Source organism: Macrotis lagotis, chromosome X, assembly GCF_037893015.1.
Source record: "Macrotis lagotis isolate mMagLag1 chromosome X, bilby.v1.9.chrom.fasta, whole genome shotgun sequence".
NCBI classification, from domain to species: Eukaryota; Metazoa; Chordata; class Mammalia; order Peramelemorphia; family Peramelidae; genus Macrotis; species Macrotis lagotis.
Genome location: NC_133666.1, coordinates 591125883 through 591152131, shown reverse-complemented (window position 1 = coordinate 591152131; position 26249 = coordinate 591125883). Strand labels below are relative to the sequence as shown.

The 26249-nt window shown below is 36.0% G+C and overlaps 1 long non-coding RNA gene across 1 annotated transcript in view; it reads right to left on the bottom strand.

Annotated features, from left to right (window-relative positions):
* Positions 1 to 26249, bottom strand: part of LOC141498568 (uncharacterized) — a 90316-nt gene that overhangs the window by 13941 nt on the left and 50126 nt on the right. The window contains exon 4 of the long non-coding RNA XR_012471693.1: positions 23734 to 23782. This is a non-coding gene — a long non-coding RNA (uncharacterized LOC141498568). The remainder of the gene's footprint in view (positions 1 to 23733; positions 23783 to 26249) is intronic.

Here is a 26249-nt window from a genome sequence, read left to right as displayed (position 1 = left end):
ATCCACTAAATTCTGCACTGATAGTTTATCAAGTACTATTCTAAAATGAGGCTAATCACTTTATCATTTCAAGGCCATCTTGCATATTTCCTAAGTTTGGTTCCTGCTATAGCCCACAGCTAGAAAAATATCCTCCTTTCTCCCTCACACTAGATTCAAAGGAAAGAGACCTGACTGTATTACAAAGAGATCACAAAAAAGGGTAGTTAAAAATACACACATAAAACTATTCATAGCAGCACTTCTCCTGTTGGCAAAGAATTGGAAATTTAGGGTATGAGCATCAACTAAAGAATGGCTAAACAAATTGTGGTATATGAATGTGATGGAATACTATTGTTCCATAAGAAATCATGAGGGATAGGACTTCAGAAAATCCTGGTAAGTCTTACATAAACTGATGCTGAGTGAAATGAGCAGAAGCAAAAGAACATTATACATACTAACAACAATACTGGAAGATGATGATGGACTTGTTCATTTCAGCATTACAATAATCAAAGACAATTCTAAAAGACTTGTGAAGGAAAAATATCATCCATATCCAGAGAGGTAACTGGAGTTTAAATGTAGATCAAAGCTTACTATCTTCAATTATTAATGGTTGTCTTATATATTATATCATTTTTTCTCTCTGTTTTTCTTTTGTTTGGATTTGATTATTCTTTCACACTATGATTCATATGAATCTATGCTTGGCGTAAATTACACATGCAGAGTCTATATTAGATTTCTTTCTGTCAGGGGTAAGGGGGGAGAAAAGGTAGGGTGAGAAAAAATGCAAAACTCAAAACATTGCAAAAAATTGATTGGTGAAAACTATCATTTCATGTTGTTGAAAAAGCAGATAAATAAAAATATTAAAAGAAAAGAAAAAGGGGTGGCTAGGTGGCACAGTGGATAGAGCACTGGCCTTGGAGTCAGGAGTACCTGAGTTCAAATTTTACCTCAGACACTTAATAATTACCTAGCCCTGTGGCCTTGAGCAAACCACTTAACCCCATTGCCTTGCAAAACAACTTAAAAAAGAAAAGAAAAGAAAAGAAATCTGAATTTGAATCCCATCACTGCTATTTAATCACTACCATTGTGAATTTGGATGATTGTGACAAGATTATTAATCTATAGGTTTTAGACAAAATAATCTCTAAAGTAATTTTCATCTTGAAATTGATCATTCTATGAATCCCCACTCCAACTGATCTCTTCCTTTCTATATTTCTGATGGCACTATTCAGACATTTCAAAAAGTTGTGGATAAAAAAATGCAAATCAGTTCCATAAATTACTTTCATTTCATTTCAGTTAAAAAGTCAAGAAAACTTTGCAGTCCTATTCAAAGGCAATGAGTGGTCTACTCAGTAAATGAGATCTCTACTAATAGATAACATTTGTTTCAAATTCTTAACATTTGTAAATTGCTTAACAGAGTTTATCTCATTTGGCCTAATGAAATGCCTTTCAAATAGTAGAGAACTCTGAAATATTTGCTAAATTTAGTTTTTGAGTGCTTACTTAATGGAATGATCATATTTCAATGTTTATTGAATTTTATGGTTATTATTGAATATTATAATAGGTAACCATATACATCACATCCCCTCAACTATACTAGAAGTCTCTTGTGGATAGGCTATTACTCTATATGACCAAATCTTATTCATCTTTACCCTAAAATGTCCAATATTCTTACACAAAACAGATGTTCCCTAAGTATTTGTTGAATTAAATTGAACCACTGTTGCAGGTTATCCTGAGAAGTCTATCTTATCAAGTCTCTTTGTAAGAGGGATCTTCATTTTCTAGTAGCATTAACATCATCACAGACCACAAAATCTCAAAAGTTGTTAAGGGTACCTCTTTTGGCTATTTAGCCAAGTCAATAATTTACCTCTGAGCAAGTATCCCCTCTAGATTATGGATGGCAAGAATGCCTCCAGGGATAAGGAACTCAGTTCCTCCCACTTCATTTTGAGATATCTTTAACTAGGAAGCAAATACTTCTTATTAGTCCCAAATTTGTAATAGAACTGTTTTATCTTGAAATGATGAAAAAAATGTTAATCATCTTTCCAGGAAAAAAATAAAATGGGACTTTTATTGGGTGTGATTCATTCAATTTATTCAAACTACTACATATATATATATATATATATATATATATATATATATATATATTCATTCCAAATGACCTTAATTTGCTTTCTTTTCCCTTCACTTTTCCCAGCAGATATCTTTGTTGGCTAGCAAGCTGTATAGCTTTTTGAACTCAAAGAAAATGATGTCATATTGATGCATCACCTCCCAAAACACTATGCACAGGATGGTATTTGACACCCATGATCAGATAATGATATGATATAGACAGATAATGATAAAGACAGATCAAGGACAATATTTTCTATTGTTGGAGAAATTAATAGAACATAAAATCTTTTACAGGTGGAAAAACCATGAAGAATGGGAAACTTCTTTTAAAGATCATAAAATTCTTAGTTAGAATTATTATTTGCCCTAAGGAGAGTAGCCTAAGATTTTCATTTGTGTTAGAAAAAAGTAAGATAACTAGCTGATAAGAATAACTCTATGATTGGCTCTGAGGATGTAACCTGTCATGCAACTTTATACTCTCATGGAGCTCTCATCTTTAAAAGATATTTATCAACTAGTCATATGGAATGTCTATATCAAGGGAACAATAGTATGAAAGAAGTTAAAGACTTAACAAGAAGAATTAATGAAGAGGTTACAGAGAAAGCTTATCAAGATGAATCATGATGGGGAGGCTAGGTGGAGCAGTGGATAAAGCACCGGCCCTAGAGTCAGGAGTACCTGGGTTCAAATCAGGTCTCAGACACTTAATAATTACCTAGCCATGTGGCCTTGGGCAAGCCACTTAAGCCCATGTGCCTTGCAAAAAAACCTAAAAAAAAAAAGATGAATCAGGAGAGGATGCAGGCAGATAGGGTGAAATTAGATGTTAGATCATGTAGGAGATAGTCTTGTAATTTGAGGCTAAGATATCAAATTTAGAGGAGAAGCGTAATGGGGAGTTGCCACTTTAAAGACAGTTAAAGATACCTGAAGACAGTTATACTTTGCTGTTTGAGAGATAAGAGGAGGCAATGCACCATTTCAACCATCACATGAGGAAATAAGTCAGAGGAAAAGGGAAACTGGAATGACTCTAAATTGGAGTAATCCATTCATTGATATTAAAGAGGATATCACTGGTAATGGATTGGTGCTAGTATCTGATTCATTCCCTCTATTGCCTATGGAATATCTGGATATGATAAACTATGCTCCCCATCCTCAACACACTTTCTTTTCCAGTGGATATACAACTTTAAAATTAGGAAGAGAAAAAAGCAATAACAACTTTTTATAGTTCTTTGTGGTTTACAAAGTGATTCCTTACAAAAACCTAATCCTTTAAGAACAATCATTTCCAGGAATATCCAATCCCTGCTTGCTCTTCTCCTTTGCCCTCTGTGTAATGTTAATTTTCAGTCCTTCCAAGACCTTGGTGTCTCATGATTTGTTTCCCTAGAACAACAATGATGGGTCTTTGTTTCTAGGAGAAACAAGGGATCATTACTAGAAATTTTCAATTTCATAAAGAAATTTCTTACTGTTCTGGGTGCAGCTTCTCTATTTATACTTCCTATCCCATAAAAAAATGTGAAATGTGAAAATTTAGAGATATTTCCACTCCAAATGTTCATTCAGATTATTTATTTCCAATCTATGCTAGAGCCGTGTGATTTATTGGTCTAGTCAGAAAGTCAGATACATGATTCTTGATAGTGATATCATTATGGTCTTCTTTGAGCATAAAGAACAACCAACCAACCAACCAGTTATATATTGATAGAAAACTACATAAACTGTCCATTCAATTCCATGTCATAATCTGGTCAACTGACATCTTTCATCCACTTGACCATTCCTGTTAGGATAGTCAGGTCAAACTCCTTTGAAGTTGGTAATGCAAGTATTATCATCATTTTTACAAGTGAGGAGAGTAAGGCTCAGAGAAATTAAGTGATTTTCCAGGTCCACAAAACTAGTAGCTATTAGAGCTACTAATGTTCAGGAATAAGCTAAAGAATCTTCTTGAGAAAGACCAGAGATCAAATTTATCATTTACCATATACCTCCTCAGACAGCTTGACTGCCTTGTCAGATTTGCAAATATGGTAACGTACATGATTTTGTCTTCAAATCTCCTTGCATTTATTTTGGTATCACCTTTTTTCTCTAGTCCTCTGATTCTATTCCACAACAATGTAGAAGCTTCATGTCACACAGCTCTCTAACTGAGGCATTGTAGTCATTGTCACATTCCTTCTACCTCTACCTACTAAAACAAAACTTTGCCTTATTTTATTCGCTTTGGATCCACTCACTTTATATCACAGTGAGTGGTAATGGTTGAGTTAAACTAGTAAATATCTACTAAAATATCCTATGTCTCAAAAATTATTTAAGCACCCTCCTTCCATATAACAATATTTTAATTTAGTCTAAATATTTGTCTTCTTATTAAGGAGTATGGAACAAAGAATTCTATTTTTAAAGTCAGGGGTACTGGTTTTTTATTTCAACTACTTGAAGAAGTAATTCCACTACCCTTAGTCTTGTTTCTTCAAATATAAAGTGAATTAGATGATCTCAAAGGTCACTTTTAGCTATATCTTATGATCCCATGATCCCAAAAAAGGATATTATGAGATAATTACAATGAAGGAACTCTCAAATGCTAGGCAAAGATATTATTAAGCCAGGCAAATTATTGGCATTACTCAGATAATGCCACATATAGGAACTAGCTAATTCAACTGTGCTAAAGTCAGCCCAGCTTCTAAGCTTCTTCTAGGGCAGGGTTCTGTGACCGTTGGCTGACACAAGCATGCCTAAGAGATTAGAGAAGTACTCACAGGATGTCATCAAGGCCCCCAGCTGTCACTAACCTTGTGAATCAGTATCATCACTCTTCAGTCCTTTGCTTCTCTCTGTGTCAAAGGCTTCAAGCAGCTGGTGTGGGAAGCCTCTAAGGGTCAATGATTAGACCAATTATTAATCCCAAGAGAAATCCTCCTCCTGACCTAACTGCATCCTGAGGTTTTTTTTGCTTTTGTTTTTATGATGAAACTATGCATCCTTAAATTCAATCTTGATCTAATATGAACCAGTTTTAAACTTAAGACATTCTGACTCACTTAGGAGCAATTGGTAGTATAATGACTAGAAGTCTGGGACTGGCATCAAAATGACCTGAGTTTAAACTCAGCTCCATATACTTACTGGCTGTGTGATTCTGGGGAGGTCATTTTTTTTTTAGGTTTTTGCAAGGCAAATGGGGTTAAGTGGCTTGCCCAAGGCCCCACAGCTAGGTAATTGTTAAGTGTCTGAGGCCAGATTTGAACTCAGTTACTCCCAACTCCAGGGTCCTTTCTCTCTCCACTGCGCCACCTAGCTACCCCTTGGGGAGGTCATTTAACCTCTATTTTCTTTGATTTCCCCAACTATAAAATGGGGATAGTAATACTATTTATATTGCAGTCTTGTTATGAGAATTAAGGAAGATATGTGACTAGCATATAAGAGGCTCTGAACAGCATTTATTCCCTTCATCTTTACCTTCATCCTATTCTATCCACCTAAAATTGTGAGCTCAAAAATTCATACAGCACAGGTAAATGAATAAGACCTTTCTCCGGTGAACACAAATAAACTAAGAAGCTAACTAGACTCCATAGGAGCTCTTAACCTGGAGTCTATGAACTTGACTTATGTTTCAATATAATTTGTATCCTTTGTAATCTTATATATTTTATCTTATCATTTAAAGATGTCATTTTGATAAGGAGTCCATAGACTTCACTAGACCATCCAAGGGATTCAAAAAATAACAAAAGTTAAGAACTGATGCCCAGAGGTATTGCTCACTCAGAAGAGATGCCAGTTGACTCCCTTGCTCCTCTTCCTTCTAATTGTGCTGGAGCCAGCTTGGCAGCATCAGCATCAAGGCATGGTCCTTTTAGAAACTGTCAATAGGTAACCTTAGACTAAGAAGAAAGTGAATGCTTTCGGTACTAATGGTAGGTAACATTTGCTAACTTCTTTTCTGTTCTGCCCTGTATAGGAGCACTGTGAGAGGTAATATGCAGAGAGATGAATTACCTTAAAGAAAGCAAATTCAAATGACAAGGTCACTTTGTATTTGCATGATGGGTTTATGATGCATATCCCATTGTTGGTAGCAAAGTCAATTCTAATTCAATTCTAATTCTAGTATACTTTTTCATGGGTAAGAGGATGGAGGGGAAGAGAAAGTTTTACATGTGCCTTTGTAAACTTAAGCTTTATCCCATATATCTAAAAAGAAACAAAGCCAGAAGCTATGAAGGAAATAAAACTTTTTAGGATTTGAGTTAGAGGGTAGGATGGAAAAGATCCAAGGAAGGAAGTGGTTCACCTATTCTTCTACCTCCAGGAGCTATATTGAATACTTCAGTCTCTTAAAAAAAAAAGATGTTACCACAGTCCTAGTGTGAGATTACCATCTGAATAACGACCCAGCCTCTTTCTACCACCTTCTTCCTCCACCCCCTGAGACACAAAAGTGCTGTTTGTTTCTGACTTTATCTAAACTGGAAATTATAGGCAGTGTCCTTGACATGATGACTGATCCTGTGTTCTGCCTCAGCTGTTTTCTGATGTTTGTCTATTCACAAGGATGAAGTCACAGAGATTACAATCAAGGGGAAAATGATATTTTTATTCAGTAATTACTGTTCTTGGAAATAGGAGATCATAGAATGTGCAAGCTGGAAGGGATCCTCGATAAGATCTAGTCCACACACATAATCACATCACTGACACTAGTTCTGAAAGAAACTGAGGCTTTGAGAAATTAAGGGACTAGTTCAAGTTCATGTTAATAGTGAGCTGGGAGAAGATGTCTTTACCATATGTCCAGGGTTCATCACAGTTATATTCAATCTTGTTTTGTTTTCTTGGAAGCTATTATTTCAATGATGAAGAGAGTTCAAAAAACTCCTCTCCACCAATGCAGATTGACAACTCATCATCTCAAAGAATTGTTGGCAAGGTCATTTTAGTGTATTTTTTTAGGTTTTTTTTTTTTTTGCAAGGCAATAGGCCAGACAGCTAGGTAATTATTAAGTGTCTGAGGTCGGATTTGAACTCAGGTACTTCTGTCTCCAGGGCCGGTGCTATATCCACTGTGTCACTTAGCTGCCCCTTTTACAATACTCTTGCAAAGAAGACTCTATTTCTCAAAAAAAGCAGAACTCTATTTGTCCAAAGAGCTAATTTGTTCCAAAACTCAAATCTAGATTGTATACAAATTTTCATTCATAATCACCATGTAAATGCTAGAATTGCTCATGGGGGTCAAATACATGACAGGATGGAGGCAGTTTCCCCAAACTCCAAATTAAAGTGGAAAATACTCCTGACCAAAGTTATCCCATATCTATGTGGAAGGGCTGATTTTCCAATACTTGGTAGTTTCCTCATTGTTTCTTCAAGTGTTTTTCTTGGCTTTTTTTTCCCCTATTTAAATTCTCATATTCACTACAGGTGAGACATGTGATGAATCACGTCTCAGCTTGCTTTCTCCTCTTTGCCCTTTGGAAATAAGCAAAGTAGGACACAAGGAACTGACAAACAAAAATTATTCAGAGCCTGCTAAATCACCAACATCACATCTGAAAAGACCAAGCAATGCAAATAAAATTTAAAAAAAAAGCCCTCTGGAGACATAAGAAAACATGCACACCTCCAAAATCATCTCTTCTTTTTTTTTTCTTATGAATGGGTTTGGTACTAGAGATAATAATGGTCTAACCAAAGAGGATTTTTACTAGGGGATGTATGACATTAGTCTTCTACTGCTTGAAAACCTGTCCAATGGAAGATGGACTAGATTTGTTTGGGATCAATAGGTGGAAATGCAGAGAGGTGGGTTTTGGAAAAGTGAAATAACCTATCTCAGGTCATAAGAAGTGTTGTTTTCTTTGTATCCTCAGCACCTGGCAGAGTGCTGGTATACAGAAGGTGCTTAATAAATTCTCATTGATTTATTGATAAAGGGGTTTTCTTCTATCATGGACATTTTCAAGTCAAAGTTGAAAGTTATCCAACTTTCTGGTGTCTTTTAGAGGAATTTAGAGGAATTATTTTTCAGTTATGGGTTGAACAAGATGACTTTAGAAGTCCCTTTTCCTTCCACCTTAAAGATTCTCTGATCCCAGAATAATTCATGAATTACTAATCATATTAGAAGGATTGCCACAGAAAGGAAGAATTCAACTTGTTTTTCTTGATATCAGAAGTGAATCCAGAAGCAAAGGATGGAAGTCACAAATTGATCTGACTCAATATAAAGGACAACTTGCTAAATGAGTAATCCTAAAGTGAGATGGGGAAGTTTGGGAAATAGTGGAATTTCCTCATTAAAATCTTCCAGTAGAGACTATATGACCATTTCTTAGTAGAGTTAGGTTAGAGTTTCACTTATTAGACCTCTGAGGTCTGTTTCAACTCTGATATTCTATGATCCTGTTGAAGATTTTGTAGATTATGTGATATAGTCTTGGTCATTTCAAAACTCATTTTTCTCACAGGAAAAAAACCAACCACTATGCTTGTCAAATTCTCTTATCCTAATCCTTAGGAAACTCCATAATTATTAAGCAAAAATCCCAGTCCTACAAGAAACTCCCTTGCAATGTTAGTCAGTAAAAATCACAAAACTGGCAGCCATAAATTAGAATTAGAACCTTATACATGAGACATTTATGATACCTGGAAAATAATTATTCAGGGAAAAATAAGAAATAATTATTTAAAAGGAAGGTACTAAAATTAAGAGGGATTGCAAAAAGCTTCTCATAGAATTAGTTGTCAATTAAAGGAAGTCAGGGAAGCCAGGAAATAGTGATTCCACCCATGAGAGACAATCAGAGAAAATGCCCAGAGTCCAGAGAATAATAAAGAGGTCAGTATCACTGGATGGTGAGTATGTGGTAAGGAATACGTATAAGAAGGTTGCAAATGTGGAAGAGTTTTAGGTTATGAAAGTCTTTGAATGTCAAGCAGAGGATGTTGTATATGATTCTGGAGGTGTTAGGGAACTATTAGAGTTTATTCAGTTTGGGGAAGAGTTGTATGTGACACGATTAGACCTCCACTTAGGAAAATCACTCTGGTGAATGAATGGAAAATGAATTAGAATAGAGACTTGACTATTGTAATTCTCCTGGTATGAATTCATACAGGTCTGCATCAACATGGCAGCAGTATCCAAGGAAAGGGATGTATTTGAGAGACACTGCAAAGGTGAAATCAATAGACCTTGGTAAAAGATTGGATCTAGGGATTGAGAGACAATGAGGAATTGAGGATGATTCCTAGGTTGTCAGCCGGGGATATTGGGAAAATGATATTGCCCTCTAGAGTAGTATGGAAGCTAGGAGATGGGGGTACTTTTGGAGGAAAGATAATGAGTTCAGTTTTGGACAAGTTGGTTTAAGATGTCTCCTGGACATCTAGTTTGAGATGCCTGGAAATCGTTTGGAGATGAAAGAGTGGAGATCAGCAGAGAGATTGGGGCAGAATGGGTTTATACAAGAATCTTCAGCATAGATTTTTAATCTGTAGTAATTAAATCCATAAGGGCTAATAAGATCACCAAGTAAAATAGTATATAAGGGGAAAAGAAGAGGGTCTAAGACAGAAACCTAAAAGACATGATCTGAATGAGGATCTGCCATGAAGAATAAGTAAGATTAATCAGTCATGGGAATAGGAGAGAGGTCTAGACAGAATTATGGAGATGAGAAAGCCTAATGCCAGATTGAAAAATAAAGATTTTTCCAAATTAGCTGAATTTTCATAGTAAGAGATAAGCATAAATTGGAACCAGAAAATGAAAGGATGGAGTTACTTTGTGTACATATATTTTTTAAATTTAAGAAATGTTTGCTGAACTTAAATGAAGAGTCTTGAAAGAGGTATGATTGCCCAACCTGCCTCAGTTTCCTTATCGCAAAATGAAAAGATAGAACTAGATGGTCCCGGGGCAGGGTGGGGGTCTTTCTAGTTCTAGTGCTAAGATATTTCCAATCTATAAATGTTGGGTTGGGGAGTTTTTTTATTTATTTGAAGATTTTTGAAAAAATCAACAGTATTTTGAGAAGATTATTTCATTCCTAGGGTCCTATTGTGGCAGATCTCCTGGAAAGATCCAGTCTATCATGGAGGTCCAGACAGAAGACTATAGAAGGAAATTAAGACATATAGCTCTTTGGTATTAGAGAGATTCATTAGCAAGTTAGTGAGTCAGTAAAAGATATAGTTCAAGTCATAGGTGGAGGAAACAAAACTGAGAGGGAGAAGAATAATAGAGATTCTAGATAAAAATATTCACAAAGTAGCAGGAGAGAGAAAACTAATGATCATAGAATTTGAAAAAAAATAGTCAAAAAAGATAATATAGAAGTTGGTCAATCAGTCAATAAAGACATTTTTAAAGTACCCACTTTGCATTGTGTCAAATACTAGGAATACAAAGAAAGGCACAAGACAGTCCCAGCTTTTAAGGAACTCACAGTCTAATGGAGGAGACAAAATACAATTACATACATATAAGCTACTCATAAGACAAATAGGAAATAATCAATAGAGAGAGAAAAATTAAATAACTAGAATTAAGAAAAATTTGAAAAGTTTCATACAGAAAAAAATTTTAGATTTTAGATGAATTTTAGATGAAACATAAAGAAGCCAGAGAAGGTAGGAGCTGAGGATGAAGAGATAGAGAATTCCATTTATGTAAGACAGTCAAGGGAGCAAAATGTCTTGAAAGGTTTGAGTATTCTGCATTAATATGTGCCAGAGAGTTCAGAGGATGAAGATTTTGACAAAGTCATTGTATTTACCAGTCAATCAATCCATCAACTGACAAACATTTAGTAAATGATACTTTTTCTCCAGGAATTCCATGAACCAAGTTGTTGAGGTCAGAGACAAAAAATGTAACAATCCCTGACCACAAGGAAGTAGACAGGGGATAATTTGGAGATCCTAAAGTCATGTAGTTTTATTAGAGTGGTGGCATTAAAAAGTGGCATTAAAAAGTTAAGATTTGACTAGGGAGGGAAATATTGGGTGTAGTTCCCTTTTTCAAGATTTATAAGTGAAAGGAAAGGGGGGACAGTATAGTAGTTTCCAAAGGGCACAGGATCCATAAACATCCATTTTTGTTTAGAGGAAAATTTTAAAAAGGCATAGTGTATAGAGTCCCAGACTTGGATTTAAACTTTGATACTTATTCTCTGTTCCATTGGCCAGGACTCATATCTTGTAAATGGCTTTTAAGTTGTATAAGGTACCTATCCCATTAAAGTGAATTAAAAAAAATTTCTTCCTAACCCCAAGACAACTTGGGATCCTGGATATTCAGTGACAACCTACTTGACCCCATACACAATAATATATTCCCTGAATATCTTGACAAATTGCTGGTCTGAGTGAAACTTAAGGAAATACTATAAATAGAATTTACTATAAAACAATGACAGCTCCCCAAATGACTCTTCCAGCCCAAGGGGCCAAAGTGCTAACAATTAGAGTATCTCAGACTAAAAGGAACTGACTCTAGAGGCTATTTATGAGTCAGCACAAGCCTTAGGGGTTGTTAGTCTTTACATAGGAAATCTCCTCAAGGACTTATAGGGAATGGATTCTCATTTCTCTTTTCCTCCTGTCAGGAATCAGTATCTATTTTGGTGACAAAGTAACAGAGGAAGAAGATTATTTTTCCCAAATAATTGTGAAATATTTTCCCCCAAAATTTGAGATGTCCTATTTAGAGCAAAGCCCACACTAGAAGAATTCAAATGAGTCATTGCTCGCATCCTCAACTAAGGTCAGTCAGAGCTTGGACTTTACACAACTCAGCTGTCACTTCCTCCATTTAATGATCTCTGCCCATAATATAATGGGCAAAAGAGATAGTTTATGATACCTTTTTGCAGATTTCTCCCAGGTTCTTGTAAGTTTTAGGAGTAAACAATGATGAGAGAACTCTGTAAATTTGATAGATTTCCTATTCAATCTGATGAGATGACTGGAGCATCTCCAGTTAGAATATAGGCATCCCCATTCGTGCCTTGCTCATAAGATATAGAGAATTCTTGATGGTCAGTGAACTAATTTAGAGTGATGCCCTCTTGTTAGGAAGTTGTCTCTTTCCTCTCTAAGCTCTAGATAGAAATGAGTTCTGAAATAAGCATAAGCTCATTTCTAGGGAATATCATTCCCTATCCTTTTTTACATTTAAAAAAAATCAAAAAATGCTATTTCTTCTTAATAGAATATAAGGTACTTGAGGACAGGAATTGCATTATTTTTTTACTTCTATCCCCAGCACAAAGAAAGTGCTTGACAATTGCTGTTGATTTATTGATTTTTAAGCAATATTTATTATAGTGATCTTAACCTGAAATGAATGGATTAATTTCAAGGAGTCCTTGAACTTGGACTGGAGGGAAAAAAACTGCACCTTTATTTTCATTTACCTCTCACTGGAAATTTTGTATTTTTCCCATTATGAATGAAGACAACCAACATCATTATGAGAATTTTTCCAAGACTACCAAAGGTTACCAATATACACATAGACACTGACAGACAGACAGACACACACACACACATACACACACACACATACATACACACACACACACACACACACACACACACACACACACACACACACACACCTTGTTCTAAAGGAACCATGATTTCTTTCATGCAGAATTCCCTCAAATAATGTAAATCTCAACCCATCAAGGTTTAGCCATCCTTCATTTCTTCTTTGACATCTGCCCCCCAGGGGGTTCCTTCCATAGCCATATTCTGGAACATTATTGTCATAGGTAACAAATACTGTTTTCTTCCCCTTTCTAACTGTTAGAAACTTGAGGGCAGAGACTGTGTCTTATGACATGTATGTGATATGAACAGCTCCCCCCAGCACTGTGGTTTGCCAAGAGCATTAGTATGATCTTTACGTCAGAAGTTTTCAACTGAACCAAAGCATTTTATACCCTTTTCACATAAGTTACTAAAACTTCTGATTTTAAAACCATGAAATTGGTTGTGTCCATTAATATAATGGAACTTCAGTGACTTATAAGGTAATAATTAATGATTAGCAGCATTCCTATATCATTTTAAAGTTTGCAAAAGGCTTTACATACATGTTTTCAATTTAGTTTCATAGCAACCTCCAGAGGTTGGTACAAACAAATGCCAGAGTTGGTATTCGATACAATTCAAAATAAAGTATTATGTACTTGTTCTTTGAGAAGTATTTGGTACTGGGGGGGGGGGGGCATAGACAAAGACAAAACCAAAATAGCCTTTATTCTCATAGCTTTTACCCACTAATATCACTCCTATGAGACTTTAAGCTCCTTGAGGACAAAGATTGGTTCTGCCTTTCTTTGCATCTAGAGTCCAAAATGGTGTTTGGAACATAATAATAACCTAATAAATTATTGTTGACTAACTAGAAGTTTTTTTGTGTATTAAAGTTTTCAAAGACACGAAATTACAGAATCTCAGAGTTGAAAGTCAGTCAGCCAACTATTATTTATTTAGCACTCACTATGTATCAGAAACTGTAATAAATGCTGGTAAGCAGAGGGCATCATCTGTCTACAACAAATGTGACAAATTGCCATCCCTACTCTCTTTGATTAATGGATATATAAAGAAAAAAATGAGGAAGAAGGACAATCAGGTCTTCCAAGTTGATTTTCACATTTCAGGCAATTGTAGCATCATTTCATAGGATCATGGAGTCTTATGAGTAGCCTGAATTTCACTTCTTTTGTCATAAAATGTAGGGGTGTGGATTTCCCTAGCCTTAGGAGACTATAAAGAATCACTTGGGATGTTTTCAAAGAAGCTTAATTCAGATATTTTCCCATGCTTTAGCTAGATGTGTCTTTCCATGATTGAAATTTATCCCTAAAATAAATAGTTATTAAACAAGGTGATATTATGAATCATCAAAAATCTCTTTTCTTTGCAAAGAAAATAAACAAAACACCTGCATTCAAACCTGGCAGAGCCCTGATGTTTTTTTTTAAAAAAAAAGAAGAAAGTAAAACACAACCTCAATGTTAATAAGTTAAATAAATACCACAGCATATTATTCTTTATTTACCTCCTGGGTACTGAGGTTGAGGCTGTGTCAAAAGGGCTATTTGTTTAAATTTGCATGTAATTTCCATCCTTTCAACCCTACCTAAGCATCTTATCATTTGATGATCACAATTCTTTTGTTACTTTAGTTCTCAATCATTTAACCCCAAAGCTAGGTGATTTGCATCCTGTCATGTAAAGCAATTGTACCCAGTGAAAGGAATTTTCTTTAAAACAATCTAATCAACCTCCTCCCCCCAAAGGATTCTCAGGTAATTCTGATTCACTTTCATAGTGACTAAATTTTACCTTTAAATCTTAGCAAAAAAAAAAATTATTAGCCAAAGACCATTATTTGATACAGTCTCCTTATTCAGTCTATCAAGCTACAGACTACACCCATCAGTCAGCATCCATACTTGTAAGAACTTAGAAAGAAAAGAATTATGTGTTATGAGTTAAGGTGATGTTCAAGTGTGGCAAGATCATTTTTATCAATTTAATTCAGGATTTCAAGGAAAAGAGAATCAGCTATACTCACCTTAAACCTTTCTGCTGGTATAAGAGTCATAGATAGAGCAAATACTTATATAGAAAATATGAATAGATACAAATGTTTTTGTCTCACTCATACTCTTAGGTCCCAATCTTGGTCTGGCCTCTATTCATAAAATAGACCAATTTTAATGACCTTTGACAATGGAGGTTATATATATATAACTTAATACTGAGATAAACATAGAGAATAATCTTTTTCACAGGTATAGATCAAAGATCCCTGATAGCCCTGAGGTAACTAGACAAGTTGGAGAGGTGGGAGGAAGAAGGGAATAAGCATATAAATTGTACTTACAATATGACAGACCCTATGTTAAATAATATTTAAAATATTCTCTCATTTGATCCCACAACAATATACTTAGATAGTAAGTGCTGTCTCCATATTACAGTTGAAGAAAATGAAGCAAACAGAGTGTAAGTGACTTGGCCAAGGTGATATAGTGTCTAAGGTCACATTTGAACTTAGGTCTCTCTTACTCCAGACCCTCTACCCTTTTTATTGCACAAACAACAGCCCTGATAAGATGAATCTAAAATCATGGGCTATTTAGAATTCCTTTAGCATCAGTGGCTAACCCATAAATTCATTAGTCATTTAATATATTTCTAGCTACACAGTCACTATTCTTGCTGGGCAAAGAATCCCAGACTGCAACATTATGGACAGACTGTTAACATAAAATAATGAGATTAGTTTTCACTTGTAGTTTTAATTCAGGAGGAAATTTAAAAGTATCTACTATTTGTCCCACACTGAAATAGACTTGGTGCAGGAGGGGGAGTAGTTTCCATAGTTAGATAAGATATCAATTATCCTCTTAAGGAGTTCAGCAGTTACTTAAAAGTATAGACAAAAAAGAATGATATTCCAGGAGAGAATGTGATAGATGCAAGGAAATGGTACAGGTCGATTATTATAGAGAGTTTGAGGGGAGGAATCAGGGAGGACTTCATAAAAGAGGTGGCACCTGACTTGTATACTGAAGAAAAGAAATGTGGAAGATGTGTATTCAAGGAGGATGGAATAATACCTTTTCTATACTATCATTTCAATAGTAAAATGAAATGTTTTAATGTTTGTAAAACATTCAACACAGTGACTAACACATGGGTAGGTTCTCAATAAATGCTTAATTCCTTCCTTTCCCTTAAGCATGGAGACATGATAGGGGAAAAAAAACAACTTAGGAGATGGAAGAGGAAGCTATCTCACTTTCACTAGAACACAAAATATGAGAAAGGATTAGCCTGGAAAATTAAGTTGGAGACAGATGGTGAAGGGGCATGAATGTTTAGATTTTACATGTATACGTTAGTAAAATTCTGCTGAAGGTTCTGAGTAGGGTTTCTGAAAAACAACTCAGGCAACAGTATGGGGAATTGATAGAGAGGACATGCTAAAGACAGGAAAGCCAGATAAGAGGCTATTGGTATACTTTAGGAAAAAAGAGATGAATCTTGTAGTATTAATCAAGACGTAGGAAAGTTAGCGAAGAGGAGAAATGTCATCATGAACATCTTTCATGAAAAAGAGTGTTACCTAAACTTTAGAGGTGGTTAAGTTTTATGATGAACTGGCAATATTACCCCCTCCCAAAAGAAATATGAGTAAAGGAAATATAATTGTCCTCTGAAAAATCTCAAAGAGTTTTGGAGGTAGTTTTGGGAAAAGTTAGTAATCAAGGGAATTTATTTAGTGTCTGGGATTAAATATGAATTTCTCATCCTAGAATTAAAGCCCTGCATAACCTGATTCTTTTCTATGCTTTCAAGGCTTATTTCAGATTTCCCCCTTCACTTATCCTCAGCTGCAATTCAACTGGTTTGTTAGTTGATAGTATACTATATTCCATTTTTTTTTTTCATGCCATTGCACAAGTAGATCCCCATGACGGGAATATGTGTATTATGTCTCCTATACTGGAGAAGGCAGAGACTAAATCTTTCCATCTCTTTTTCTCCCATAGTGCTTTATGCATGGGAAAATGCATAAATTTTTGTTAGCTGATTGCTGATAATTTCTGGTATTTCCTAGCCAAGTCATAATACCCTTCAAAAGTTACTCTTTCCAAAAGATCCCTCAAAATCACAAGTTCATATTCACCAGCCTCTGGTGAATTTCTGACTCAAGTTTGAGGTTTGTATTGCTACCCTTCCCACTTGTCCCCTACCACAGTGGACCAACCTACAAAGGATTTCAATGATCAAAAAAGGATAATTTATTAAAGTTTGAATAGCAAATATTTCTTAAGGATTATAGATTAACATTTACATAGAAATTCATATTTTTGAGTTATTTTTATTTGTACTACCAATATATACTATATTGTACACAGACATACACATACACATACACACAGAGAGACAATTAATGTCAGTAAATGATAAATTCCAAAGTAATGGAGCACTCATTTTGTGGGAATTCATAGGAAGATTCCTATCTGTTTTAGACAAGAAGTTGTTCCCAGAGGGGGAAAAAAATTGAATGCTATTGAGAACAAGTTGCTTCTCGTCCACTTGTCCATGAAGAAATGATAATGAAGATATACAGGTGCTGTCAGGTGGGAGAATTTCCACTAAGCAACGAAAGAGATGAGTAGTGATGGTCGGTGTCTCCAAGCTAAAGGCTACTAAGGAAGCTATTTATCAACCTGGTAACAAAATTCAAGGGAACTGCTATTTTCCCAGGCAAGAATCCAAGATGTGGCATGTAGAAGAGAATCTCCTAAGACTTGCTTAGCAGCATGCCTGGCTCTGAGATCTAATGATTCACGAAGGTGTCATGAATCTTGTCAGAAGGAGCAAAGAAAGTATGAAGTCTTGCACAAATCATGCACAAGCATTTATTAGGCACTTACCATGTACCAGATACTATTCTAAGCTCTAGGGAGCAGAAAGAGCAAAAGGGAATAGAAAGACAAAAGTAGGAAACCCTTTTCCCTCAAGGGGTTTACATTTGATTGAACACAGATGAGATTACTATGCTGGCCATCAGAGACAAAGGATTCAGAATAAAAATGTTTAGTGTTGTTGGAGAAAAGATCAAGCTCTTAGAATCATAAGTCTAGAGCTACAAGAGTCCTATGAAGCATAAAACTCAAACTTAAGAGAAATTACTTGCCCAAGGTGGAAAAACAGAAATTCAAATACATGTTTTCTGGCTTCCAAAGCCAGCAATCTTTCTACTACATCACATTTCCAGGAGATAGTTATAATAGTTACATAGTTATGGATGACATACACACATATACACATATATATTTTATACATACATATATGTATGTATAACCTATATATTTATATAAAAATTTATATAAAACTAGAAATAGATGGATAATCAGAAAGAAAGATAAATCTAGGGGCAGAGTCAAGGGAGGATTGTGTCTCAGGAGCTCTCTCATAAAACTTGTAAACTAAGGACTCTAACTAAATTTTCAAGAGACAGAACCCACAGAGGGATCCAGTGAGGCAATTCTCCAACCCAAGGTAACCTGGAAAAGAGCAGAAAGTCTCTGCTCCCTGGGGTTGGAGGGGTGGTTTACCAGAGGGGTGGCCCATCAGAACAAAAGAACTTCAGCCTCCCGGAGGCAGCCCCAGGGCGCTGGGAGCTATGGCTCAGGGGAGTTTCCTGAGCTATGCCCTGAGGAGCACTGGGCACAAATTGGGGGAACAGCAGGGGTACCTCTGCCAGAGTGAGCACGTGAAGCCCAGCTCTCAGGGCACACAGCAAGCAGCATGACCAAGGCAATCCAGATCCAGGAAACAGAAGCAGGCGGAGAAGGTAAGCAGCAGTCCCCAGGGCTTGAGCCCATTGAACCTAGGGAGGGGAGTGAAGAGAGTCTGCTGAGCTCTGTCCTCTTCCCCTGGAACAGAACGCTGGGGTTCTGACCACATTCACATCCTGATCGCAGTCTAGGCCCCCCCATAGAACAGAAGTGCCCCCCCCACCTCAGCCCCATGGCAGAGGGGGGTGCTTATGTTTATTTACAGACCAAGAGGGAGGACAGAGCCTCATACACTGATATCCTTGTGGGAGTGTCCCAAAAGCTCAGGAAGCACCCCAAAACCAGGCTTAGGCTGGGAAAATGAGCAAGCTGAGAAAAAAGAGGAACACCACTGAGAAATATTTTGCCTATGAGCCCAAGAATGATCAAAATATTCAGTCTGAAGATGAGGAAGCACAAGCTCCTGTATCTAAAGACTCCAAGAAAAACAGAAATTGGGCTCAGGCTATGACAAAGCTCAAAAAAGACTTTGAAAATCAAATGAGGGAGTTAGAAGAAAAACTGGGAAAAGAAATGAGAGAAATGCAGGAAAAATATGAAAATGAAGTCAGCAGCTTAGTCAAGGAAATCCAAAAAAATGCTGAAGAAAATAGCATGCTAAAAACCAGCTTAGGTCAAATGGATAAAACAGTTCAAAAAGTTATTGAGGAGAAGAATGCTTTAAAAAAGCAGAATTGGCCAGATGGAAAATGAGATAAGAAAGCTCTCTGAGGAAAATAAATCCTTCAGACAAAGAATAGAACTCAGGGAGATTGCTGAATTTATGAGAAATTAGGACTCAATACTTCAAAACCAAAAACATGAAAAATTAGAGGAAAATTTGAAACATCTCATTGAAAAAACAACTGATATTGAAAACAGATTTATTGGAATACCTGAAAGTCATGATCAGGAAAAGAGCCTTGACATCATTTTCAACGAATTACTACAGGAAAATTGCCCTGATATCCTAGAAGCAGAGGGCAAAATAGAAATGGAGAGAATCCACCGATCCCCCCAAGAAGGAGATCCCAAAAAACCAACCCCCAGGAATATTATAGCCAAGTTCCAGAACTCCCAAGTCAAAGAGAAAATATTACAAGCAGCCAGAAGGACACAAATATTGTGGAGCTGCAAGTCAGGATCGCACAGGACTTAGTAGCAACTACATTAAAAGCCCGTGGAGCTTGGAATATAATATACTGGAAGGCAAAAGAGCTTAGAATGCAACCGAGAATCAACTACCCAGCAAAACTGAATGTCCTCTTCCAGGGAAAAAGATGGTCTTTCAATGAACATAAAGCCTTGTACTAGAAAAAGGAACTGGACTTGCAATCCAAAGACTTGAATTCAAATCCCATTTCTAACATTCATTTACTCTATGAGCACAAGTTGATCACAGCTGTAACCTCAGATGTATCATCTGTAAAATGGGACTGATAATACTTTTGCTACTTACCTCACAGAGTTGTGAGGCAGGCATTTTGGAAACCTTTATTAAAATGCAAGTTGCTCTTATAAAATGAAGTGATAGTAAAACAAACAAAACAATGACATAGTCTTTAATTTCTCCTTTTTAGCTCAACCATTGGATTCTCCCTCAGCTATTTCCTAAGATTCAAATCTGGAGGGAAGTTAAGACATGGACCCCACCCATAAGAATGATAATAGCTGAAATTTGCAAAGCATTTCATACATATTTACCTCATTCTAAAGTTAATTTTTGTAGTAGGAGACAGAATTCAAATCCAGGGATCTCCTAGCTGCTCATCTTGCTTTGGTAAACTATGCCCAGGAAACTGAGATTCTAAGAACAGTGATGTTTACAATCTCAGAATTACCAAGTAGATGATCTAGGAATTGAGGCTGAGAGACTGGTTTTCAAATCTAGTGCACTAAAGTGATCTAGTCAGGTCCATACCAGAACAGAAGACAGTCTTATCTACTAAGTCACCAACATATTGGGCAAATAGCATTTAAGTTTTAAAAGAGTTCCAGGAACCTAGTCCAGTGCCTTATACCCAGAAGACACTTGGTAACTGTTGAGTTAAATTTAAAGAATTTTTAAGTTTATTGGTAAAATTTCAGACATGATAGTATCTAAACAGGAGATGTTTTTTTGAGTAAAGGACCTTCCTGAATTCCTCAAAACACATGAGAAAGATATGAGATTTTTTTCCCATGAGTAAAGTCTATCTCATGGAAAGGGTTACCCTCACTTAGCTCCCAGCACAATCATGTCCTAATCTACAAGAACCCAAGAGAAGTTATACTTTACACCAAACATAGGATTAGACAGTGTTTCTGAGAATATAAAATTTAACTGTGATTCATATCCTAGTGCTCTCGGAAACTTGATAGAAGCAAATTTTCCTTTAACAACCATACAGAAGAACCACTCACATGTAATGACTTAGGTTCAAAATGACAAATGACTCATCCCTCTCTAGAGAACCTGACCTTGTCACCTCAGAGACTGAAAGTTCATACTGGCTTCAGCTAAAGATCTTTGGAGGTAGATACTGAGCTAGCTGTTGAAGCAAAGTATCTGATTAAATAGTAAAAAAAAATGAACTTATGATTTTTGTTGTCACAGTATAGTCGAGTGACAGATTAGATTGGATGACCTCTGGATTTCATTTCAATGCTGAAATTCTATAATTTCTAGTATCTTGGAATTTAGCAAGCTATTCCATATTTATACTATTAGTGGCTTTCTAACTATCACAAAATAGAATTGGAAAACACCTCAGTGGTTCTCTAATTCAATCCATATCTGAACAAGAATTGCCTCTATACTATAATCCACAAGGGGTTATCAGCTTCTATTTTTAATCCTCCATTAAAGGGGAGTTCGCTCCCTCTAGAAGCAACTTAGTTCATCTTCAAATATCTTTAGTTATAGAGAAATTTTTCCTTACATCAAATCTTTGTAACTTGGTTTCATAACCTTTTACAACCCCTTCCTATCTTTCCAATCTTTTTATATCTTATTCTCCTGTACATTCTCTAAAATTCAGTTGCACTATTTCTTTTGTACCATGTTCATTGAAAAAAAATAACTCCATCTTCCAATTCGAGGCATTTTCTCTGACTGTCCCTCAAGACTGAAATTCTCTCCTTTCATCTCTGCCTTCTGACTTTCCTGGCTCCTTTCATCTAAAGTCCCACTTTCCACAAGAAGTTTTTTAACCAATCTTCTTTTATTTTACTTCCTTTCCTCTGAGATTCTCTGATTTTATGCGTGTGTGTGTATATACATATATAAATATATACATATATATTTATGCATGCTTGTGTTTTATAAATGTTATTTATATGTGTGTTGTTTGCATGTTGTCTTCCCCATTAGACTATAATATCCTTGAAAATGTGTGATATTGGAATGTTTCATTTGTTTTGGCTTATTTTTCTTTCTTTGTAACCTCAGCACTTAGCATATAATCTGACACACAGTAGACACTTAGATGTTTAGATTTGATTTGATAATATCTAGTTATATTTTCTGAGGCCAACTGATTCTGTTTTCTATGAAATTGCCCCTCAGATATTGCAAGATGGCTCTCCTCCCCTCCCCTGCCCTCCCTTCCCCCCTGCCCTCCCCTCCCCTCTCCTCCCCTCTTCTCAAAACTGAATATACCAGGAGAGCAGGAGATGTGAATAGATAGGATTTGAACATAAACCATCAAACCTTAACCAAGGCTTCTCTTTCTAGACTAATCTTTTTTTGCATTCTTACAATGGGTTTTATCCAAGTAGATTATGTATCAACAGAAATCTATCTGCATGTGACTTGAGAGGAGATAAGGATACTGTTGTCTCTTCCACTTGCTCTTCTCCAAGGAACACTTGGATCCCGGCCCTTGAGCCAAGTAAGAAGTTGGGATATAGTGTGGGATCACTATTAGAGAAAATGTACTGAACTAAATATAATATCTTTTTACCCTACTAAATTTTTGTTAATCTAAGAAAGAGTTTAGGTTCAGATTGAGCTCCAGATTATCATCTCTTAATGGAAAAGTCCCCCAAAATATAATTCCCTTCCCTTCAAATTCCACTTTCACAAAAATGGATATAGCCAATAAAAAATAAATTCACTCATCCAAATTGATAGCAAACAGACATCAGAAAAAGTGAATATATCAAAAAATACACAGATCTTATTGAGTTTTCCTCCTTTGAATGAGATATTTTAGCTCAACTGAGTGTTCAAGATTTCACCCAAGGGGAAATTCCCAAAAGTTTATAGTATAGAAAATTGAGAATTAGGAATATGATAAAAGTCCTAGTTCCTTCTTCCCATAACTTTCTTTCCTTGAAGAAAAGAATCTAGAACAATATATCTTCTGTCTTGAAGGTGGAAACTAGAAAACTAAATTCTCTCTTCTCCCAAACTTTTGTCAACTCTTTCCTACCTATTCCATTCAGCCCAATAGAATTCAGTAAACAATTTCCATCGGTGAGCTGGGTTGTATTCCCTCTGTCTCTCTCTCTCTCTCTCTCTCTCTCTCTCTCTCTCTGTCTCTCTCTCTCAATCTACCTTCTCCCCTTAATCTGTTTTAGTACTTGCTTTTGGACCTGCTGCAGTTCTATTAAAAAAAAAACTTCCTCTAGCTTGAGGGGTAATGTCCCATAGTACTAACCAGAGTGCTACTAGCAGGAAAGCTAAAAGTTGATTTGGTCTCCCTGAGATCTCTAGTCTTTTTTGAGAAAAAACTGAAAAAAAAAAAGAAGAGTCAAATCTCAAAGAATTTAGAGTTGCAAGGATCCTTAACTCCAATTCATGTCCTTCATTTTATGTATAATAAAACTGAGATCCAGAATCATCTTCTCATTTTGGTTAAGTGCCTTCTCTAAAATCATAGAATACTAAGTAGAAACAGGAAATCAAATCCAAAAGTGTGAAAGCTATACCGCACAATAGAGTCTTAACTACAAATTTTTGCACTAAGGAAAGAAAGGATTATATTATGAAATGTAGTGTTCATCTGGGACACAGGCATTTGGGGAAAGAGTATGACCCATTTTGCTTAGAGGTTGGTATGCTGAAGGACCGGCCACTGCTATGAATAAGGTAGCTAAAGTGGCACAGAGAATTGTGTGCCAGACCTGAAATCAGGAAGACCTGAGTTCGAATATGGTCTCAGATACTCACATAGTTGTGTGATCCAGAGGAAGTCACTTAACCCTCTTTGTTTCCTTATCTGTAAAATGAATTGGAGAAGGAAATTGCAAGTCATTCCAATATCTTTGCCAAGAAAATCCCAAATGAGGTCACAAAAGGTTGGTCACAACTGAAATTACTAAACAATAACAACGACAAGGAATAGGAGCCAGGGAAGGGGACTGAGACTTTTGAGATGAAAGACTGTGCCCTACACTTTCTAAAACCCTAGGACAAAAGTTCCATTTCATACTTCCTTTATTACAACTCTGCCACAATGCCTCTATCAAACTGACCCTCATGACTGAGGCAAAAAACTCTCATAAGAGAGGGGGCAAGAAAGACAATAATGAGAAATTAGGACTTTTGTCCCTAAGTCAAAGTTTTTTAAGCATTCATAGCTTTTCTTTCCCTTTTTCAAAGGGTTAAGAAATATGGGTTGACTGCCACCAACAGGTTGTGATATTTTATTTCAACAAATTTAAAAAAACCCACCCACCACATCTGTACTATGGTTCTATGATTTCCTCATGGCTTCGAGATGATCAGTTTCTCGCTGAATTCTTTGTTGGTCCCTCTGGGATTTTGTAAGGAGATATGGGGCTCAACAGTAAAGCTCTTTCAAAAGCCTCCAGCTTTAATAAGTCACTTCTTTCTCCTCAGGCTAAATTCAGATGAATGAGAAGCCAGGAGTTTTATGCAAAACTTCTGACCTTCACTACCTCTTATTTGCATTGTCTTTTCTTTTTTATTCTTCTAAAGTGCTTTCATTTTGCATAATGTTATTCTGGCTTTTGCATCAGGCCTCCGCTTATTCTCCCAATTATAACAATTTTAGACAAACTCATGTATAACCTTCAAAAATCCATATGTCTATGTGATCTTTCACCAGAAAGGAGAAAAAAAGAGATCATCTGGGGGGTGGGGTTTGGAAACTTATAGCCTAGTTTCTCTTCTTTGAAGGGATTAAATAGATGAGTTTCCCATTCCTATATGAAAATCTAGGTGTCCCTATGTAATAATTATATACAAAACTCTGACCTTGAGATAGTAGGCTATGCCATTGCCAAGATGCTATAATTACTTGGGTTATCCTTGCTCCCATCCCCAAATCTACCTCTTGCATCATAAGGACTGGAAAAAGAAGATTCATTCCTTTAGTTTAACATTTTCATAATTATTAAATACATTTTATATTTCTGGTACTCTAGTGATCATCAAATTATAGTATTAATCTGAGAAAAGGGAAATGTCAGAAACTGATGAGGAAGATGAGACCACAAAGAGTGGGATAAAGATCCAAAGCAGTCACTACTAGGGCTGTATTACTTTTAGGGGTTTTTTTTTTGCTCAAGGCAGATGGGGTTAAGTGACTTGCCCAAGGCCACATGGCTAGGTAATTATTAAGTGTCTGAGACCAGATTTGAAACCAGGTACTCCTGACTCCAAGGCCAGTGCTTTATCCACTATGCCACCTAGCTGTCCCAAGGGCTGTATTTCAAAAGAGATGAAAACAAAAAAGAAAAAGACCTATATATATAAGCATATACATGTGTGTATACACACATACACACATGTATGTATGTAAACTTTTGACAGCTCTTTTTTTTTACTGGCAAGGAATTGGAAATTGAGTGGATGCTATTAGCTGAGAAATGGAGGACAAATTGTGGTTTGTGATTATGATGGAATACTCTTCTGCTATAAGAAATGATAAGCAATACATACTCAGAAAAAACCTGGAAAGACTTAGATGAACAGTTGCAAAGTGAAATGTACTGTGTACAAAGTAACAGCAACAATGTAGGATAAATGACAGCTTTTCTCACCAATACTGTGATCCAAGACAACTCTGAAGGACTTATGATAAAGAAAGCTATCTGGGGGCATCTCGGTGGTGCAGTGGATAGAGCACTGGCCCTGGAGTCATTTGGACCTGAGTTCAAATTTCACCTCAGACACTTGCTAATTGCCTTGCTGTGTGAACTTGGGCAAGTCACACAACCCTATTGCCTTACATAAAAAAAATTTTAAAAAGAATGCTATCTATCCATTCCCCAGAGAAACAAATAATGGTATCTGAATACAGTTTGAAGCATATTTCTTTTTTTCTTTATTTTTCTTGAAGTTTATTGGGGGGGGGGGTCTTTCATAGGGTAAATATTATGGAAATGTTTTACATCACTACTCATATATAATCTATATCAAATTGGTCGATTTCTAAATGGAAGGGGTGGGGTGGGAGTTAGGGAGAGAATTTGGAAATCAAAATTTTAAAAATGAATGTTAAAAATTATTTATACATGTAACTGAGGAAAAATAATATATTAAATAAAATTTTAAATTTATTTGAAAGCAATTAGATAAACTTCCAAGAAAGAATTTATTTTTTCTTCCTATTGTGGATCAATTCTACAAACATACACTAAACCTTTACTCTGTGTAGTGTATTACAATAATCTCTAGGGGTACATTCAAAATTTTTTAAATTAAATTTTATCTATATA